Consider the following 18,564-nt stretch of genomic DNA (forward strand, 5'->3'; position numbering starts at 1 on the left):
ACCATTCAGGTCCCTTAGGTGAGGTATCTCGGTAAGTGCATGTGTAGTTAGGCCCAAACCCGTTGTCGAGTGGGAATACATGTCATTTATGCGTGCTGCGACTCTTCAGGATAGCCGTTTTTCTTTTGCTATCTTTATTTTGGACCAACCGCCATGATTACCACCACAATCACAACATCAACCACCAACCACAACGCCGCTTCACCACAACCGCCACGACCTTCCCGTCACACCTCGCAACCGTCGCATCGCCACCGTTCTTGCCCCGCTTGTGGGTACCGGTGTTGGACTCGTGCAGGGCGCGCGCCGAACAGCGTGTACAAAATCACGGATTTTGTGCTTCAAAAACGGATCAAAAACGACACACGCCCACTTTTTGCCGTCCAATCGGTGAGCGAGGGGCGAATTGGCCCCGCCCCCAGGGCGATCGATATATGCAAATTTATGGATCAAAAAGCCTTCACGCCCACTTTTTCTCGGGCCAATGGGGAGCGAGGTGAAAGGTCGAAGGGAGGGGGTCAAAGATGAGAGGGCGAAGCTACGGGGCTGATAAAAGGACCGTGTTCGTCAGTCAGGAGAGTCGGAGAGTAGGAGAGTAGGAGAGTCGGAAACAGAGAGTCAAGACTTCGCGGGCGGTGGAGTTGGCAAGAAGGAGCTGGTCGTCGTGTGCGTTGGAGTCGGAACGGAGGGGACGGAGCTGTGGAAAGGCGGCGACACCAGACGAGGGGGTGCTCGCGTCGGGAGCTGCACCCCAGGGAGGCCGACAGCGCGACCTGGCCGAGGTGGAGACGCTCGTCGCGGGATAATAAAAATCCTCTATACCCCGAGCATCAGCAACCCCCTCCTGTTTCCCCCCGCGCTGAGATAGTGCGACCAAGGGGGCCCCTTTCCCACCCCCTACCAGACACTGTCCGTGGGGCCCGCGGAGTTGAGGCGCCATCGCCGCTCCTCGTCTCATCACCAGACGGGTAGGCCGACCCGGTCTCGGCCTCAGGCCCGCCTCATCCTTGAGGGTATTTCTTTTCCTTGGTTTTGGGTATGTGTTGTCGGCGCCGTCTGTGAAGTAGAATTGTATAAGTGTTGCCGTGTGCTCGGTAGTCGGTATTAGCTCTGCATTGTGTTTTCGCTTTTATATTTGCTTTTTGTGTAAATTGCATTGTGTTTTTCTTTTCTGTGTGCATTTGGTGGAATTGTATATGTGTGCTTCCCGTGTGCCGCGAATAAATGTGCTTTTGGGTTGAACTGTTTCCCGCTTCGCTTCGTCATTTCTCCCATTGAATCCTCATCTTGCTTCACGTAAAGGGTTGGTAGTGGGCTGAATACGCCCGATAATTAATCGAACCGTCGAGGTCGACGATAACACCGCTCGGTTATTCTGATAGTACGGAACGGGTCGCTTAAGTGGCCCGTGTCCGAAGTCGACCTGCGGCGAGGTGCGATCGCCCGGTCTACCCTCCGCGTGGGTACTTAGGTAGGTCGAATTTGGCGAGCAACCCTATCCCACGCGGGGGCTGATTGGCTCGATCGCGGTGAGACCGAAAGGTCCACCCGTGACTGGTTCCCGGCGTTAGTCCGAGAGGGTCACGACTGGATTGTCCGTCCGGTGGGCGACGTGCCGCGATTCGAGTTACGTGGCCGTCAGCACGCCGGCGGGCGCGAATACCGCAACAATATATATATATATATATATATATATATATATATATATATATATATATATATATATATATATATATATATATATACACACACACACAAGCGGGGTGTTTCACACATTGTGTCAGCATACAAAACGTGCTTCCCCATTGTCTCAAGTCACTCACCTGCATTTGATTTTTCATTTATTTATATTTTCATTTACGGATGTTTTCCAATGGTTCTGTGATTTTTTTGCTGGTGTATTGGCTTCGTTGTCCATTGGCAAACAAAATTACCATGCTTCCGCATTGTCTCCAATCTCTCACCTGCATTTTCTTTCATTTTTATTTTCATTTCTGGATGATGTCCGATGATCCTGTGAATTTTGCTGGTGTAATAGCTTCGATGTCCATCGGCACGCAAAATTTCAGCTTTCTACATCACCCGAAAGGTACCGCTTTAATATCAGTGAGTGAGTAAGTGAGTGAGTCAGTGGTTTGAAAGAGCTTCATATATTACTAGTCAGGTGTGCTCACACATTGTGTAAGCATACAAACTGTTTCCCCATTGTCTCGGGTTGCTCACCTCCATTTGATTTTTCATTTATTTATATTTTCACTTGCGGATGCTCTCCAACAGTTCTGTGATTTTCCTGGTGTATCGGCTTCAATGTCCATCGGCACACAAAATTACCGTGGTTCCCCGTCGTCTCGGGTCACTCATCTGCATTTTCTCCTTTTTCTTTTTCATTTGTTTATATTTTCATTTCCGGATGTTGTGCGACGATTCTGTGATATTTTTTCCTCGTGGACTGGCTTCGATGTCCATTGGCATGCAAAATTTCAGCTTTCTACGTCACCTGGAAGACACCGATCTTTAATATCAGTCAGTCATTCCATCAGTTGTGAGAAAGATATATATGTATGTATATATATGTATATATATATATATATATATATATATATATATATATGTACTGTATATATATATGAATACATATATATTGTTACGAATTTGGGAATTCAATTGCACACAACATTCAGGTTCCTTTTGTCAGCTATGTCGATAAGTGCTTGTTCCCGAAAATAGCTCACCTTCCATCGTCTAAATGTTCAGACATCGATTAGATGCGCTGCAGATCAATTTAATAGTTAAGGAACGAAACAATGGAGACGTCCCTCCCCCCTCTTCTGCGAAGAGGAAGAAGAACCCCGCCGTCCCGTGACTCATGATGTCAACAACTCCCTCCCACCCGTGGTTGAGCGGGGGAATGGATCACGAGGGCATGAGTCACGCCGGGCGTGGGGGAGGGGGCCAAGAAGGATAAAGAGGAGATCCTTTCTTTTGTTCGTGTTCGGAGTTGAGGGGAGTCGTTCAGCAGACCTTCGGGTCCTGTTTGGCTTGGGTTTGGGATGAGGCCTTCGGAAGCTTTTTGCTTCGGCTGGCTCAGTGAGCTTCGGCTGAGGCCTGGCTCGGGGGGAGGCTTTTTGGAGGCTTTTTGCTTTGGTGGTTCAGTGAGTTTCGGCTTCTGCTTGGCTCAGGAGAGCTTTTTGCTTTGAGCTGCTTTGTTTTGGAAGGAAGTTGAGCCAGTTGCTCGGCTCGAGCTGCGAATGGCTTCTTCTTCTTATTCGTCTTCGTCTTCGTCTTCTTGGTTTGTGGAGCTCTTTGTTCTCCATTTTGGTTCCTGGCTTGGTGCGACTCATCGACCTCTTCTTGGAGGTGGTTCCTCGGGGAAGCGACGCATCGATGGGAAGGATCGGCGCCTCGTATCGCCAACACGTGTTGAGAAGCACCGGAGGATTCGCGGGAGCTCGGGAAGGATCGCGGCTCACGCGAGTGGATCCAGCTCGCTCTCGCTGGAGCTCAGGTCTGAACAACTTGAAGACCACACTGGGTGAAGAGGTTCGAGATAGGTTCTGGGTTTCAGCTCACCTTTCCTCCGAGCTGGAGCCCATTATTAAAGGCCTCTGCCACCATTTCTTGGGTGTGTGTGTGTGCGTACGTCTGTCCATGGGCCCGTCTCATAAGTATGAAATTGTTAAGTGCTTTGTGTGCTGTAAATGTTTGCATTGCATTTCGTATAGACGGTCGTAGTTCTTTTGTCATGCTTTTGTTGCTTGTATAATTGCATACGTGTTTTGCCTTGTTTCATTGCATACGTGCTTTATTATAATAAATGTCCTTGTGTGAATGTAAACCTGTTCGTTACGTCCTCTTCCCTTAATTGAGCTGCCATCTTGCACTCGGAATATAGTTGGTTTTTAAATATCCGGTAAAGTGATCGGGTCCAACGGGACTGCGTGAAAATACCCCGCTCGGTTATCCCAAAAGGAAGCGAGCTGCTTAAACCTGTAGAAATATCCAGCAACCACCGGCCATTGTATCTGCTTCATCTGCCATTGCACAGCACCTGGTTGCCAACCCTATCTGTGCAGACCAGTACAATGCGGATATGTTCAGGATATTGAGCCGAGGTCGGAGGTAAATTATAGGTAAATTATACGAGGTAAACTTGGTTAACTTGGCAACGTTGGATAGCCAAATCTGAGGCCGGAGCTCGTTTCATTTACGTATATTGGAAGCAACCTTCATCCTTACCACCGATCCAATATTATGTCATCAAAAGAAATTTGTACGGTCTCTTTGTCTCTTTTAGCATGGAAAGATCAAGGGAAATACAGCAACAAATGGTGAATGGACCTTCGGGGAAACCCATCTCTCCTCTCTCCAGGATGCGGTTGCAAACATCAATCATCGACGAACTCTGCTCCAGCCAATGGGAGCTCGAGGTGAAGATGATGAGCCGACTAATGGGCGTTCGGATTAACCGTGACGTCATTACGGTTGAAGCAATCAGGGTCTACCTTATCGAGACTTGTGTCTATCAGCACGCACCTTCACTTCCTCCTTCACTTGCTGCAATTTTACCCTGAAGAGTGCAGCACGAAAAGCTTCGGTCACTGTTATGTCGTGTTTGTTTGTATCCATATTGAAATTCTGTTGTACCAAGCATCTGTTTGTATAAGTTTTTCTGTATGTTTATGTATATATGTATATGTATCGATGTATGTGTATGTAAATATTTGTCATCGCCTCTAATGTGTATTTACGACACAAAACATGTGAATTAAATGTTCATTTGTTTGTTTATAAGCCTTGAAAAGTCGGGTGTTAACCAAAAGTTTTTTCTTTTTATAATTAAAGACCACTATTTTCTTCCCTCTGCATTATGAGAACGTGGTGTATATTAGACCACTTCCGCAAACACTTTGAACAAAACATGCATTACCTCATTTCCTCTGCATGAGTTGTAATCTAAATGTACCGTTATTTCATCATCGAATGCACGCTGTTCAGTCTCTAAATATCCACCGGAGGCCTTTTGAAGCCCCAGAGCGATGCGAAGCAAAAAAGTGGCCGCGATTTCTCGGCCGCTGGAGGAAAAGATGTGGCCCTGGCTAATGGGTGGTGCTTGTTTGGCTTGGGAGGGGGGGGGAGGAGTGGAAGTGTGGCCTGTAGAATGAGTGGCACTTGTGACTCACAGACAGGAACTGAGCTTTATATTTGATATCTATCTATCTATATATATATATATATATATATATATTCATTTGAGCCTGGTGTTGGCGCAGTGGTTAGGGCAGCGGCTTGGGATCCAAAAGGTCCTGAGTTCAAGCCCCGTTGGGCCACTGAATTAATACACCAGGGGGTTGACTCAGCCTGTCATCCTTCCGAGGTCGGCGAAATGAGTACCAGTATACTGGGCTGGTGTAAACCCCGGTTAAAATAGGTGTACCATATCCCTGTGTCGTAAGAGGCGACCAGGGTTGCGTCAGGAAGGGCATCCGGCGTAAAACGTATGCCAAATCACTATGCGGATCATATGGATGATCCGCTGTGGCGACCGCTAACGGGAGCAGCCGAAAGAAGAAGAAGAAGAAGATATATATATATATATATATATATATATATATATATATATATATATATATATATATATATATATATATATATATATAATCATTTGACATAGGCATAATCCCTTGGTCACCTCCTCAAATTCTACATCACTGGAACCACTTCCACCGCTTTTGACACAACCCCGCTTTCCAGCGCTGCCGCTTTGAGTTCAGTGATATTACAGCCTGACCACTCTCGGATGTTATCAACTCAACCGATCTTTGGTCAACGTACCGAATGACGACATCCCTCTGGAAAACCATCTGCAACAGCTGCTACCAGTCCACCGTACCGAATCACATGATCCAGCCAGGCTGCCTTGTGTTCCATCAAATTTCTACTGCTGTGGCGCCATCTTAGCCGATCATCTCCATTCGGCTTTCGTTTTTATCATGGTCGTGTCACTTGATGTTGAGCAGGTGTCACCAAACGGTTCGGCTGAAGCCATCTCGTTGCCTGATGTCGGTTGCCTTCAACGACAAGGTGGTGGCACCGTACAGTATTCTTGACATGACTTGTGCCATTGTTGCACATCCACATGCACATGCACATACACATACACATGATTCAGTGGCATAATGGTTGGAGCATCTTCTCTGAGTCTGGGAGGTAGGTTGTTCAAACCTCGTTTGAGTCATGCCAAATACTTTAAAAATGTTATATTCTGCTTCCTTGCTTGACACTCAGAATTGAAAAGGACAGAGTATGGACAAAGAAAACTGGGAAGGCAATGGCAAACCGCCCAGTATAACTGTTACCAAGGAACTGCCTTGGCAGCCCCACCACTCTGTAAAGAGTACAGTTCATCAACTCAAAGTATTCAAAGGACAACTAGCCCAACATTGAACTCAGTATTACTCCGACGATTTTGTAATGAATAGGAGAGATCAGTCGACAGACCTCATTTCAGCAGGCAATGATGTTTCATCCTTGAACCACAGATTTCATCAGGCCTTTGTCACATCTCTTGCATGTATTTTGCTCTACACATGGCTTGCGTTTTTGTAAGAGTAATTAAAAAAACAAAAAAAACAATACATACCAACTTACATACAGACAGGAGTCAGGGAGTCAGGGGAGTTCAGGATTGTAAAAAATTGGATTCAAGGAAGTTAACTCAACTAATTGGATCAAATTGTGAACATTTGAAATATAGCACAAGCCATTTTTGCCGCTATATAAGCGTCTAATAAACAGTTGTGAAATCACATCAGAAGGTGTGGTTCCTTTTTTTTTGTTTTTCCTACCAAGCCATTTAACTTAGCTTTTCAAATCTGGGCCAGAGGTTAGCAGATAATTTTGGGTGAGCGAGGCTTAGGTTGTCCAAATTAAAGCAAAACTAAAAATTGTTGTTCCGTTGAAAATGTCACTTTGTACGTCGTGTTTTATTTGCTTAAATTTTTTTCAAGTGAAAGTTCACCTTCATGCATTCCATAAACCATATCACTTCCTCTTGCTCTAGATATCACAATTAATGGGGCTTGAATGATCTGAAATGGTCTTACACCTGTTTCTGTAAAGCAAAAAATGAAAACTATCAATGATGGTTCCTAATGAAATGAGTGATCAGTGTAACGATTAGTCCTGCAGTCCTGCATGTGTATATATATATATATATATATATATATATATATATATATATATATATATATATATATATATATATATATATATATATATATATGTATATGTATATATATATATATATATATATGTATATGTATATATATATATATATATGTATATGTATATATATATATATATATGTATATATATATATATATATATATATGTATATGTATATATGTATATGTATATGTATATATATATATATATATATATATATATATGTATATGTATATGTATATGTATATATATATATATATATGTATATGTATATGTATATATATATATATATATATATATATATATATATATATATATATATATATATATATGAATATGTATATATATGAATATGTATATATATATATATATGTATATGTATATATATATATATATATATATATATATATATATATATATATATATATATATATATATATATATGTATATATATATATATATATATATATATATATATATATATATATATATATATATATATATATATATATATATATATATATATATGTATATGTATATGTATATGTATATGTATATATATATATATATATATATATATATATATATATATATATATATATATATATATATATATATACATATGACTTTAAACAACATCCTAAATTGTGTATTGTCTTGGACATACGTGAACACAGGAAAATTGTGGATTACATTTCGTAGCTTGTTAGTTTACCTGTCTTTTGTGCACAAATTGATTTATGTTCACGTGTATGTTTTGTTCCCAAAATACAATGCCCTTTGTCCATTGCTTGTCCCTTCATTTAGTATAATACTCGATACTCTGTCTACTCAGGGTTATGTCATCACATAATGAGTTCAAAGAAAGGGAGAAGATTGACACATTGAGTAAGACACGAATGTCATGAAATCTGCATTATGATCATCATGATAGATACCGTTCTGCAGGTTTCATCTCAGGTATCCACTTTATTCTAAGTTCCAGGAATTACTCGACTTCAAACATCGACTTGAGTGCGGGATTTTGATTGTTGCATGTGAACAAAACAGGACTATCGATTCAGAAATCCCACAATATGAGACTGGAAAGAAGCATGTCCTGGATCCCAAAGTGTGGATTAAAGGTGGGGCAAGATGCCCCAGTTGTGAAAGCTGGGGAATGATGCCTCACCATGTCTCTCTACATCCTCTTCGGTCCTTTTATTACTGAACATGTTAAACATTTTGAAATTTGAAATTGCCTGCTGTACCATCAGACAAAGAGCCCTCGTGTGTGGACTTTGAGGAAACTGAACATGACCAGCACCCAGAAGGTCATGTGGGGAGTGGTGGGATATCTTGGTCCACCTTTCTCGACAGGTGTATCTTGCCTCATGTTGCTCTATAGGAATACATTGGGATTGACGGCGAGCCATACGTTAGTGTGAAAGTGAAATGCACAATTTATTGTAGGCCCCTGGTAATTGGCTGCAGTGCTCTGTTTTCCGTTTCACACATATTCACAGGGATTTATTTGGTCACATGGCTGATGCGTTCCCAAAAAAACAGCCCTGGAGTCGTGGAACAATTATCGTCGCACACATTGCAGTGTTTTTACAGCCTGTCAGAGTCAGGGCGCAGCTTCGAATCGTATATTTTGAAGCAAATTAACCTTTCGGGTAAAGTAAATTACATCAACGCGTACAATGCCCCAAGTCCAAGACAGTTGCGGCCCGGTGGGCGCGCGAGATGCAGCAATATACAGGTTCCAGCGGATTTCAAAATGAGGACACGAGATGCCTTAGAAAGCGCAGCGCTATTAATTACGGCAACATAAGTGGTGGGTGAGCACTCCGCCTAAAGGTAATACGGGTACCACCCGTCAAACAACGTGCTGTCACACTCACACGCACACCTGCACGTACACACACACACCGATATGTACTCTCTCTCTCTCTCTCTCTCTCTCTCTCTCTCTCTCTCTCTCTCTCTCTCTCTCTCTCTCTCTCTCTCTCTCTCTCTCTCTCTCTCTCTCTCTCTCTCTCTCTCTCTCTCTCTCTCCTTAACTATACCTCAGGTGTAATTCACAAGAGCAGGCAGATGAGTTACCTGTGCTCGTCCCTTTTGCATCGGGTTTGTAACGAGTCTTCATTAATGAAATTGAAGCAAAGATCACTCACACTCTCTGCACAATTTACTGGCCAAAGCAGATGTATAGTAGTGTGAACATCAAAACGATTTAAATTGTTAAAGTGTGAAAGAGCCCCCTGCTCTATAATTGTGCGTCATTTTTTGGTTTACTGCCCAGGTATACCAGGCTTGTTGATTGGATCCTCGAAAGGGTGTTTGATTTTATCAATATTTTGCACTTGAAGGTGCATCTTGGAGTGCATGAGACATGCAAGATAAACACGGAGCGTTACCCGTACTGTGACGACTCCAACTACATCCACGAACCCTTTTACACGAGTGCTCGCGCGCCATTGTGTTCCGACGTTCCATTCACACTACATGCTTTTAGGTCGTACATCTAGATCACATGCAGCTAATTGTGGCGGCAAAAGTACTTCGATATACACCGCCTTTAAGTGTTTCATTTCAACACCTATCATTTCCATAATTGGAGTCGCTTTACTATCCTGAGCAATATTAGTTGCGCACCGTGTGATAATGAAGTTCGTGTAACCGAGCGCACCCTTGGAGCAACGACGCATTAAGCATCCGGTCATCGCGGCGACCAAATGTAGGTACAACAAGTGTTGGTTAAAGGAATTGTTTTGTCGTATGTTGTGCAATATAGAGGGAAGAGCTAGGTAATATGGACTGCTTCAGGATTATCCTAAGAGCAACTTCTCCTAGGCTAGATGGGCAACGTCTAATTAATCCACATGGTCAAATACCCATTATCAACTCAAAAGTGAATCTGTAAGTATTTTTATATGATCACCAATCCTAATCTTCTCGCATTGCAATTACATGAAGTAAAAAAATCATTCCATCCATGGATGTTTCACTGAGGTCAGCATAATGGAACCGTCAAACGGGGTCTTTCCTGAGTACCTGGGGTAAACATGAATGGACACAGTCCTAAAATTGTTGGAACATGTTTTGCAAATGGAAGCTTTAATCCAAGCCGCCCAGCTCAACCTAACAGGCCTTTCTTGCGGGTGGACATCACTTTGTGACAAAGGTGGACAATGCTTGGTGGAGGCTGCGGTAACCTCGTGATTACCATCACCTGATGGCAATCGAATCACTTATAGTATTCTCATATGGTGTACAATCAAATCACTTATAGTATTCTCATATGGTGTACAGTCTAATCACTTATATTGTAATTATATGGTGTACAATCAAATCCCTTTTCCTATTATCATATGGAGTACAATAAAATCACATAGTATTATCATATGGTGTAAAATCAAATCACTTATGGTATTCTCATATGGTGTACAATCAAATCATTTATGGTATTATCATCTGGTGTACAATCAAAGCATTTATTACATTATCATATGGTGGACAATCAAATCACTTATAGTATTATTATATGGTGTGCAATCAAATCACTTATCGTATTATCATATGGTGTACAGTCAAATCATTAATCGCATTATCATATGGTGGACAATCAAATCACTTATAGTATTATCATATGGTGTATAATAAAATCAATTATAGTATTCTCATATGGTATACAATCAAATCACTTATAGTATTCTCATATGGTGTACAATCAAATCACTTATGGTATTCTCATATGGTTTACAATCAAATCATTTATCATATTATCAAATCATTTATCATACTCAAAAGATTGTACTAAAAAATTACAATCAAATCATTTATAGTATTATCCTATTGTGTACAATCAAATCACTGATTGTATTTTGATAAGGTGTACAATCAAATCACTTATAGTATTATCATATGGTGTACAATCAAATCACTTATGGTATTCTCATATGGTGTACAATCAAATCACTTATGGTATTCTCATATGGTGTACAATCAAATCATTTATCGCATTATCATCTGGTGTACAATCAAATAATTTATCGCATTATCATATGGTGGACAATCAAATCACTTCTAGTATTATTACATGGTGTGCAATCAAATCACTTACAGTATTATCATATGGTGTACAATCAAATCATTTATCGCATTGTCATATGGTGTGCAATCAAATCACTTATAGTATTATCATATGGTGTACAATCAAATCACTTATGGGATTCTCATATGGTGTACAATCAAATCACTTATGGTATTCTCATATGGTGTACAATCAAATAATTTATGGTATTATCATCTGGTGTACAATCAAAGCATTTATTACATTATCATATGGTGGACAATCAAATCACTTATAGTATTCTCATATGGTGTATAATCAAATAATTTATGGTATTATCATCTGGTGTACAATCAAATAATTTATCGCATTATCATATGGTGGACAATCAAATCACTTATAGTATTATTATATGGTGTACAATAAAATCACTTATGGTATTCTCATATGGTGGACAATCAAATCACTTATAGTATTATCATATGGTGTACAATCAAATCATTTATCGCATTGTCATATGGTGTGCAATCAAATCACTTATAGTATTATCATATGGTGTACAATAAAATCACTTATAGTATTCTCATATGGTGTACAATCAAATCACTTATGGGATTCTCATATGGTGTACAATCAAATCATTTATCGCATTGTCATATGGTGTGCAATCAAATCACTTATAGTATTATCATATGGTGTACAATAAAATCACTTATAGTATTCTCATATGGTGTGCAATCAAAACACTTATAGTATTATCATATGGTGTACAATCAAATCAATTATAGTATTCTCATATGGTGTACAATCAAATCACTTATGGTATTCTCATATGGTGTACAATCAAATAATTTATGGTATTATCATCTGGTGTACAATCAAAGCATTTATTACATTATCATATGGTGTACAATCAAATCACTTATAGTATTCTCATATGGTGTACAATCAAATAATTTATGGTATTATCATCTGGTGTACAATCAAATAATTTATCGCATTATCATATGGTGGACAATCAAATCACTTATAGTATTATTATATGGTGTGCAATCAAATCACTTACAGTATTATCATATGGTGTACAATCAAATCATTTATCGCATTGTCATATGGTGTGCAATCAAATCACTTATAGTATTATCATATGGTGTACAATAAAATCACTTATAGTATTCTCATATGGTGTGCAATCAAAACACTTATAGTATTATCATATGGTGTACAATCAAATCAATTATAGTATTCTCATATGGTGTACAATCAAATCACTTATAGTATTCTCATATGGTGTACAATCAAATCACTTATGGGATTCTCATATGGTGTACAATCAAATCACTTATGGTATTCTCATATGGTGTACAATCAAATAATTTATGGTATTATCATCTGGTGTACAATCAAATAATTTATCGCATTATCATATGGTGGACAATCAAATCACTTATAGTATTATTATATGGTGTGCAATCAAATCACTTACAGTATTATCATATGGTGTACAATCAAATCATTTATCGCATTATCATATGGTGTGCAATCAAATCACTTATAGTATTATCATATGGTGTACAATAAAATCACTTATAGTATTCTCATATGGTGTGCAATCAAAACACTTATAGTATTATCATATGGTGTACAATCAAATCAATTATGGTATTATCATATGGTGTACAATCAAATCACTTATAGTATTCTCATATGGTGTACAATCAAATCACTTATGGGATTCTCATATGGTGTACAATCAAATCACTTATGGTATTCTCATATGGTGTACAATCAAATAATTTATGGTATTATCATCTGGTGTACAATCAAATAATTTATCGCATTATCATATGGTGGACAATCAAATCACTTATAGTATTATTATATGGTGTGCAATCAAATCACTTACAGTATTATCATATGGTGTACAATCAAATCATTTATCGCATTGTCATATGGTGTGCAATCAAATCACTTATAGTATTATCATATGGTGTACAATCAAATCAATTATAGTATTCTCATATGGTGTACAATCAAATCACTTATAGTATTCTCATATGGTGTACAATCAAATCACTTATGGGATTCTCATATGGTGTACAATCAAATCACTTATGGTATTCTCATATGGTGTACAATCAAATAATTTATGGTATTATCATCTGGTGTACAATCAAATAATTTATCGCATTATCATATGGTGGACAATCAAATCACTTTTAGTATTATTATATGGTGTGCAATCAAATCACTTACAGTATTATCATATGGTGTACAATCAAATCATTTATCGCATTATCATATGGTGTGCAATCAAATCACTTATAGTATTATCATATGGTGTACAATAAAATCACTTATAGTGTTCTCATATGGTGTGCAATCAAATCAATTATAGTATTTTCATATGGTGTACAATCAAATCACTTATAGTATTCTCATATGGTGTACAATCAAATCATTTAACATATTATCAAATCATTTATCGTACTCAAAAGATTGTACTCAAAAATTACAATCAAATCATTTATAGTATTATCCTATTGTGTACAATCAAATCACTAATTGTATTATGATAAAGTGTACAATCAAATCACTTATAGTATTATCATATGGTGTGCAATCAAGTCACTTATGGTATTCTCATATGGTGTACAATCAAATCACTTATGGTATTATCATATGGTGTACAATCAAATCACTTATAGTATTATCATATGGTGTACAATAAAATCGCTTTTAGTGTAATTATACAATGTACAATCAAATCATTTATTGCATTATCATCTGGTGTCCAATCAAATCACTTGTAGTATTATATGGTGTGCAATCAAATCACTTATAGTATTATCATGTGGTGCACAATCAAATCACTTATAGTATTATCATGTGGGGTGCAATCAAATCACTTATAGTATTATTATATGGTGTACAATTAAATCACTTATCGTGCAATTATATGGTGGACAATCAAATCACTTATAGTATTTCATCTGTTGTACAATCAAATGATTTATCGTACTCAAAAGATTGTACTCAAAAATTACAATCAAATAATTTATAGTATTATCATATGGTGTACAATCAAAGCATTTATTACATTATCATATGGTGGACAATTAAATCACTTATAGTATTATTATATGGTGTGCAATCAAATCACTTATCGTATTATCATATGGTGTACAGTCAAATCATTGATCGCATTATCATATGGTGGACAATCAAATCACTTATAGTGTTATTATATGGTGTACAATAAAATCACTTATAGTATTATCATATGGTGTACAATAAAATCACTTATAGTATTCTCATATGGTGTGCAATCAAATCACTTATAGTATTATCATATGGTGTACAATAAAATCACTTATAGTATTCTCATATGGTGTGCAATCAAATCACTTATAGTATTATCATATGGTGTACAATCAAATCAATTATAGTATTCTCATATGGTGTACAATCAAATCACTGATAGTATTCTCATATGGTGTACAATCAAATCACTTATGGTATTCTCATATGGTGTACAATCAAATCATTTATCATATTATCAAATCATTTATCATACTCAAAAGATTGTACTAAAAAATTACAATCAAATCATTTATAGTATTACCCTATTGTGTACAATCAAATCACTGATTGTATTATGATAAGGTGTACAATCAAATCACTTATAGTATTATCATATGGTGTACAATCAAATCACTTATGGTATTCTCATATGGTGTACAATCAAATCACTTATGGTATTCTCATATGGTGTACAATCAAATCATTTATGGTATTATCATATTGTGTACAATCAAATCACTTATAGTATTATCATATAGTGTACAATAAAATCGCTTATAGTGTAATTATATAATGTACAATCAAATCATTTATTGTATTATCATCTGGTGACCAATCAAATCACTTATAGTATTATTATATGGTGTGCAATCAAATCACTTATGATATGATCACATGGTGTACAATCAAATCACTTATAGTATTATCATGTGGTGTACAATCAAATCACTTATAGTATTATCATGTGGTGTGCAATCAAATCACTTGTAGTATTATTATATGGTGTACAATTAAATCACTTATCGTGCAATTATATGGTGGACAATAAAATCACTTATAGTATTATCATCTGTTGTACAATCAAATGATTTATCGTACTCAAAAGATTGTACTCAAAAATTACAATCAAATAATTTATAGTATTATCATATGGTGTACAATCAAATAATTTATAGTGTTATCATATGGTTTACAGTAAAATCATTTTACAGTATTATCATATGGTGTGCAGTCAAGTAATTTATATTATTGTCATCTGGTGTACAGTCAAATCATTTACAGTATTATCATATGGTGTACAGTCAAATCATTTACACTAATATCATATGGTGTACAGTCAAATCATTTACAGTATTATCATATGGTGTACAATCAAATCACTTATAGTATTATCATCTGGTGTACAATCAAATCATTTATCGTATTATCAAATCATTTCTCGTACTCAAAAGATTGTACTCAAAAATTACAATCAAATCATTTATCGTGTTTTCATATGGTGTACAATCAAATCACTTATAGTATTATTATATGGTGTACAATCAAATCATTTATATTATTATCATATGGTGTGCAGTCAATAATTTATAGTATTGTCATCTGGTGTACAGTCAAATCATTTTCAGTATTATCTTGTTGTGTACAGTCAAATTATTTACAGTATTATATGGTGTACAATCAAATCATTTACAGTATTATCATGTGGTGTATAGTTAAATCACTTGTAGTATTATCATATGGTGTGCAGTCAAATAACACAATTTTCATGGCATACTGCCAAAAGGGTCTCTGACAACAGGCATCGGTCGTTCCTTCAAAGTGCCCAACATCAAATGTGTTAACATCTTTCATTCTCAAAACTTTGTAGTGCCACGGGTGCAAACGTCATACTATCACGTGTGAATCTCATTTCGAATCGGCTATTCAGTAAATGAAAAAAATAAAAACGAGTTTTTTGGCATCATTGTGCAAACAACTCAGCATTTCTCTTTCTCCTGATTTTCCTCATCACAAGTTTTCCAAAGTCCTCCCTCTGCCAGATTCATAGTCCTCGGCTGCTCTCTCACTCTCCCATCGCGCCCGGTATATCAGAATGGAGTTTTCTGTTCATTATTATCAATAATTGTTCGACAAAAATATGAACAAAAAAGACTCCTTAAACGACATGGAAATGACACAAAAGGTGCAGGTTTTAAAAGCACATGACATGGTACATTTACCTTTACATCAAACGTGTGGTTATTGTGGGTAGGTCATTGTGAATGTGCCACATGGCATGTCATTTCAAGGGAAAAGTTAACTGTTTCTCTATATTTTCATGCTTAACATACCTGTACAGGAATATAACCGTTATAAGCCTATCTGGGGGTAAATTTTTTTTTGCTGTTAATAGTGATTTCTTGAAAGGTTAGTCGGATAGACGATGTTATTTGTGGATGAATGTATAAAGAGTGATAGCCCCAAGCTGGGGTCCATCTTGGTGTTTTCAATGTTTTCAGGACATTGTATAACAAGCTCGTGAGAATCTTATAAGTTTCACACAATAATATACTTTAGTTTCAATTCCCTCTTACCACCACCACCACCACCACCACTCTCTGTCTGTCTGCTTGTTTGTTTTTGTTTGTGAGCACGATATAATATCTCAAAAGGTTGTGGACTAGTTATGACAAAACTTGATGAATGAGTTGTGTACTGCAGGTGACAAGAACAAGCCGATTCGATTTTGGTTCAAGTCCTGATCCAGATCAAGTCTATTGGTGGGATACAAGACGTGAACTGTTCAACCTGGTGGAGGTATGTGCTCTACCGAGTGGCGTTCTAGTATACTATGGAAATAGCTCTGACATCATGCTTGTCACGTACTACTACTATCACTACCACTACTACTACTACTACTATGACTGCTAATATTACTATTATTTCAACCATCCCAATATTTCCCACCTTATATTGGGGTGAGGCAGCTGGATTATTCGCCGGAGTCTTTCACGAACCGAATGACCAGGCCTGACATTCGACTGAAGGTGACAGGAAGTAGTGATTTGTTCAGGGTGCCGGTGATAACTCACTTACTCTTTGCAAAAGACATTGTGGGATGTTTAACTGATGTTATCACATGGGATGTCCAGTTTAACATCCATCCAAGGGATGGCACACATATCCTGCCTTCAAAACATCAGGATGACAAGTTCATAGCTGGGTCAGGATTTGAACCCAGACGAGTCCGTTCTGAAGGGGATTTATACCTCTGGGGTATCCTGGCAGCCCGTATGATTGTCATGTCATAGCACAATACTCTTTGTTTTATTTGGTGTGGGATATCTTCTAATTGGACCCATACTCTGGAACAGAGAATTGGAACTGCCAAAGCAGTTTTTCCTTGGCTATTTGGCACAATCTTGGACAGGTCACCACTCCGACCATTTCTCGGAGCACAGCTGTGCCACTGATGCTGTGCCCCATCCACCAGTACACTGGTACTCATTTCGCCGACGTCAGGAGGATGACAGGCTGAGGCAACCCCACCTGGTGTAATTCAGCAGCCAACATGGCTCGAACTCAGGACCCGAGGATCCAAAGCCAGCCACCCTAACCACGAAGCCAACACCAGGCTTCAGTGTGGGATATAAGTCATGAACAGATAACCAATTATGTATAATTCAGAAATATAAAGTACATTTATGTATAACACAATATTCTTGGCTACATTCTATATAGTGCCTCTTTATATAGGAAACCACTATAATTTTAGGTTTCACATCAGTCTCCCTCCCATGTGATTTATTACAATATGTTCGCTTTATTTGAGTGGGTATGTTATATGAGTATCCCCTCCTGTGTGCCTGCACTTGTTTGTGAATGATAAACATCTAGTGATATACAGTGTTTCAAACTTGTGTATAAATATCTGCCGAAAGAATTAATGTGCAGTACTGTATGTGAACCATTCCTAATCGGTCGCCATGTTGAACCCTCAGGACAATCCCAGGATATGATATAATGGATGGCAGATAGTGCTCGTCATATAGTAAGTGTACATTACACAATGTAAAAATAAGTTTACCATCAATTGTTATTGTTATTTATTATTACTATTTCAACATGCTGATTAACTCACGATGACATGTTCACCTTGTCCTCCCTCCTTACAAATGTAACACCCTGTCAAGCATGTCCAAATAACTTCCTTTTATCAT

At 37.8% G+C, this 18,564-nt stretch overlaps 1 protein-coding gene and 1 long non-coding RNA gene across 4 annotated transcripts in view; one reads left to right on the plus strand and one right to left on the minus strand.

Moving 5' to 3' along the window:
• Window positions 1–18,564, minus strand: part of LOC147022590 (uncharacterized) — a 132,437-nt gene that overhangs the window by 75,535 nt on the left and 38,338 nt on the right. The window lies entirely within an intron of this gene.
• The window catches only part of LOC147022591 (uncharacterized), a 79,563-nt gene that overhangs the window by 35,672 nt on the left and 25,327 nt on the right, over window positions 1–18,564 (plus strand). For both annotated transcript variants that reach the window (XR_015059802.1, XR_015059803.1), the window contains exons 2-3: window positions 17,066–17,161; window positions 18,346–18,395. This is a non-coding gene — a long non-coding RNA (uncharacterized LOC147022591). The remainder of the gene's footprint in view (window positions 1–17,065; window positions 17,162–18,345; window positions 18,396–18,564) is intronic.

The sequence above is a fragment of the Eptatretus burgeri genome, chromosome 7 (genome assembly GCF_056783735.1).
Source record: "Eptatretus burgeri isolate ZD-2024b chromosome 7, Ebu_testis_v1, whole genome shotgun sequence".
NCBI classification, from domain to species: Eukaryota; Metazoa; Chordata; class Myxini; order Myxiniformes; family Myxinidae; genus Eptatretus; species Eptatretus burgeri.